This window comes from Panthera pardus, unplaced genomic scaffold (genome assembly GCF_024362965.1).
Source record: "Panthera pardus isolate Hobbes unplaced genomic scaffold, ASM2436296v1 HiC_scaffold_24, whole genome shotgun sequence".
Classification (NCBI taxonomy): Eukaryota; Metazoa; Chordata; class Mammalia; order Carnivora; family Felidae; genus Panthera; species Panthera pardus.
Window position 1 is genome coordinate 139,379,317 of NW_026526810.1, and position 5,050 is coordinate 139,384,366.

Genomic DNA, 5,050 nt, shown 5'->3' on the forward strand with positions numbered 1-5,050 from the left:
GTGATGGTTTGACTCCCTCCCTATAACTTTTTTTTCCCTTTCCCATGGTCCTCTGTCAACTTTCTCAGGATCCAAATAAGAGTGAAAACATACGGTATCTGTCTTTCTCCATATGACTAATTTCACTCAGCACAACACTCTCCAGATCCATCCATGTTGCTACAAAAGGCCACATTTCATTCTTTCTCAATGTCAGGTAGTATTCCATTTTGAATAGATACCACAATTGCTTTATCCATTCATTAGTTGATGGACATTTAGACTCTTTCCATAATTTGGCTATTGTTCAAAGTGGTGCTATAAACATTGGGATACAAGTACCCCTATGCATCAGCACTCCCGTATCCTTTGGGTAAATTCCTAGCAGTGCTATTGCTGGGTCATAGGGTAGACCTATTTTCAATTTTTTAGGAACATCCACACTAGTTTCCAGAAAGGATGCACCAGTTTGCATTCCCACCAACAGTGCAAGAGGGCCTTACATCAAATATAGTGCCTTACATCAATCCCTTGAAGCATTGAGTCAGTCAAACTAACAAGCCTTATGAGGAATCGGGCACATTTTGACACGTTGTTGAACACACTATACATTGTTTTGGAACCGAGAACAAGTCCTTTCAAAATCCCATGATGGGATGAATACAACTTACTAGAGATCCTGGGGGCTGCACTGATATTTGCTTGAGAGAACAGGGGGTTCCTAAGCTCCTTATATCCCAGGTTATAAGTAGGTCCCGTTGCATTGGTGTCTGCCACTATCTGAGAAACAACGTGTTCAAAACGTTGGGAATGGCTGAGGGGTCTGATTTCATAGGCAAGGTCATCCAACTTCATGATACCTTCAAGGCCCCCATAGCACGTGTCCATGGTGACCATGGAAAGAGGAATCTCCTCCAGGTAGCCGAGGTAGTAACAGTCTGGAGGGATGAAGGGGTAGTCCATCTGCAAGGCTCCCTGATCATCCTGAGTCATCATCAGCAACTGTCTGGACCAAAAGAGTTTCTTGTGCCTATGTGGATAACATGGCTCTTGCCCCCAAAATGCAGGCTATAGGACAGCCAGCCAGGCATCTGAACGCCCTTGCTGTGGTGCAAATCCTTCTTGGGAATTACCACCTCAGAAGAGATGTAGCGCCATGAGGGACGACCTTGAGAACCTTGGACAGGAGCCAGCAATGCCCAGAGTGCTAACAGCAAGAGGAGGCCCTCAGGGTGACCTGGTCCTCTGCCAGCCTCATGTCCCTGCTCAGGGACATCTGCCACTGAGAATGGATAAATAGAGGATCCTCAGCAAAACCAGGTCTAGACCATCAGACAGAACAGAGGGCTGTACCAGGTGGCCAGCACCCTACACCTCGGGGCCACCTGTGGGGTTAGGTAACAGTCACAGGGTGTGGCATTGGGTGACCCTGCTCATCAGTTCACCTGGGGTGGATGTGGGAGAGTCAGGTGGGCCATGGTCAACAGTGCTCACATGGACATGGGTAGGGACTTGGACCCAGAAACACGGCTCTATTCAACACATTCCATCTTTTCTCCTTCTACTTGGATACGGGATATGCAATTATAACACACTGAACTTCTCTACCAATTCCATGTCCTGTGGTACTGCTGGGTCACTTTCTCTGGATGACTGATTTTCCTCATTATGGAGACCAATGCTTCCTACTTCCATGGGATATGGAGGTAGACTGTCAATTTTACCTTTGTACGTATTGAATAACATCGCTTTGTAATGTAACATGTCTTATTCTGGTTGGCTATTAGTTTGCAAGCCATTTGATAATTTTGGTTGTTGCTTTGAAGCTTCCTCTGAGTTAACTGAGGGAACATTTCCCAGTATTCTGTGTCATGACTGGTGAAGGACAAGGTTGTATTTTAGTTTTTTCTTATGCCATCTGGTGAGAACAGAAAGTACTGCTGAACATGTGTGAGCCCCAGGGGATTTCCCCTCTAATCCCTTATTCTGGTTCTTTCTTGGCCTCTGGCAGTCTTCTCCCATGCCTGTGAGTTTCTCTCCTCAGGTGGAGATAGATGCAGGGGAGTTGAGGTTACTTTGGCAGCTTGCACCATGGAGGCTGCACATGACCGAAAATGGTATCCACCATGGTACTCCCTTGTTTAAGTACCGTCTAGTCCTTTAAAATCCTCTGGGTTGGGCAGAAACCCTCAGAGTTGGCTTTTGGAGAAGAGTCTGCCTTAGCTCCGGGTGGCTGGTCTCCTAAATAAAGCTCAACTTCTTTTCCTACCAAAACTAAAACTTTGAACATTGACCTTTCCAGAAATACTCAGCTGAATTTGGGATTTGATAACAATAAAATGGAGAGTGGAATGGCAGTTGTCAGGGGCTGGCAGGATGTGGCAATGAGGAGTAGATCTCAAGGGCTATGATTTTCTGTTATGCAAGATGATTAAGTTCTAGAGGGGTCTCCACAACATTACCCCTGTCATTAACAGTACTGTACTGTATGGTTCAAATTTTGTGAAGAGTGTTGGTCTCATGTTCAGTGAGATCCTAACACAAAACAAAAGTGGAAGACACGAATTTTACTTCTCACATGACAGTATGCTGAACTGCATGGACACACTCTCTACTGATAATGTGAAAATAATTTAAAAGCATTTACATAGTTTGAATACTAACCCTGAGGATATGTCATTTACAAATATCTTCTTCCATTCCATAGGTTGCCTTTTAGTTTTGTTGATTGTTTCCCTCACTGTGCAGAAGCGTGCTATTTTGAGGTAGTCCCAATAGTTCATATATGTATGTATTTAATTTTCTTGTTTTAGTTTTAATTTAAATTTAAGTCTTCAGGCTTTGAGCTCCACGTTTACAGGAAGTTGTCTTGTCATGATTAACTTTATGGGTTATCTGGACTGAGTCATGGGTGCCCAGATTCACCACTGTTTCTGTGGATGTCTGTGATGTGTTTCCAGAAGAGACTGGCATTTCCTTCCATGGTTTCTGTCTGGGCATCACGCATTCCATTAAGGTTGTGAATAGAATCTGAGGCAGAGGGAGGAAGAATTCCCTCATTTTTACTTCCCATGTTCTTGTTTGAACTGGAACAGTGGTCCCCTCTGGCCCTTTTTATGAGAGTTATATCATCAGATCTCTACGTTCTGAGACTAGACCCTAGTTCAGAATCAGACATATTACACCACTGGTTTTCCTGGGTCTCCAGCTTGTGACAGTAGATCATGGGACTTCCCAACCTCTTTAGTCATGGAAACCAATGTGCTTTGGGTTCTGTTCCTTAGGAGAATCCAGACTAATACATGGAGATGATTTATCTCTTCTTTAGAGGAATTGAATAAAGCTGTAGCTCATTTAACGTCCTGAGTAGCAAGTGCCAGGAGGGAAGTCTCACGTTGTTTGATTGGGACAAGGGCTGGGTGAAATTAATGGGGAGCTGTGGGATCCTGTGGTCCTGGCTGCACAGGGAGTGCATTTGGGACGCCTCTAATGGTTCAGCTGTTGTGCCTCAGGAAATCTGTAATTCACTCATGTTGAGGGACAGGAGTAAGCAATGGAAACATCTGTGTCTTTTGTGCATGTTAGTGCAGTTTTCCTATGACAACAGGTATCTAATTCAGAGAGTTAATAGGTACGAACAGAATCCCGTGTCCAGAGAGGCTCCCTGGGGAAGCTGCTGTGTGGACAGGAAGCCCCAGACCCTGACAGGAAACCTGCCTGTAACCTCCATCTGCACCTGCTCCTGGCAACACAACGCAGAATTGTGCATAGTGTGCGCCCCCTGGTGGTGCTGATCCCCTCCTACAGGGAGATTTGCGTGTGGGCTCCCAGTGATGTCCCCTCACCCAGTCTCTTGCACAGTAATATGTGGCCATGTCTTCGGCCCTCAGGTTCATCTGCAGATACAGTGTGTTCTTGGCGTTGTCTCTGGAGATGGTGAATCGACCCTTCACAGAATCTGCGTAGCTTGTGCCACTTCCATCAGTATCAATCCGTCAGACCCACTGCAGCCCCTTCCCTGGAGCCTGGCGGACCCCGTTCATGCTGGAACTACTGAAGGTGAATCCAGAGGCCACACAGGTGAGTCTCAGGGACCCCCCAGGCTTCACCAGGTCTCCCCCAGAGTCCACCAGCTGCACGTCACACTGGACACCTGCAGACACAAGACATCTTGGTCAGGAAACTGTCACACATCCACTCTTTCTCAGTCATGTCCACTCACATACTCAGTGTCTCCCATTCACCGTGAATTACCTTTTAAAAAAGCAACAAGGAAAACCAAGCCAAGCACATACTCCATGGTGAGGTGTCTGTGTTCTGTCCTGATCACAGAATGGGAACACCTGGGATGCCTGGAGCTGGGGCTCCTCTCCCAGCTGCACGGTCAGGATGGGCTGGTTTTATCAGCACAGAGAAGGCCCTATTTGCATGTCCTCTTACATATATATCACACTGCAGACTTAGATTTGCTTCTTTAAAAGTGAATGGCAGGTTTAGGGATTCACTTCTAATCATCAGAGATGATGCAGAGATGCACTAATCATCAGAGAATTCCACCCCCGATCCACTGAGATATCACCTCACAACTGATAGCAAGGCTATTATAAAATAAGGCAAACACAACCAGAACATCTCAAGTGTTGCTGAGGATGTGGAGAACAGGCAATCCTAGAATTCACTTGATGGGAGTGCAACATAGTGTAGCTACTATGGAAAAGTGCGGTGAAATAACCCACTAAACTGAGTTCCTAATCTGCTCCCATACAGTTGACTTCATGTCCAGCTGAGTGTGAGGAAGGTCTGGGCCTCATGTTCTGTGGAGAGGCAGGTGCAGAGACAGGTGGATCCAGTGGATGATTCCTTAACTACTTCAGTAGAATGGACCCCTGGCTGACCGTTTTGTAAGACTTGACTCAGTGTGCCTGCCCACTGGTTGTCTCTGGCTTCCTGAACTGGATGGAGAAAAAAAGCAGTGAAGAGTAGAAACTACTCTTTTCTCTCACAGGAACGTGTATATACTGAGAATCCTTGAGAGAAAGTCGTGGAGTTGATGAAGATGCTGTGGGGTTTC

General features: G+C 46.0%; 1 pseudogene; it reads right to left on the minus strand.

Moving 5' to 3' along the window:
- Positions 1–974: 974 nt before the first annotated feature.
- Positions 975–4,279, minus strand: LOC128772861 (immunoglobulin heavy variable 3-74-like; annotated as a pseudogene).
- Between the last annotated feature and the right edge of the window lie 771 nt (positions 4,280–5,050).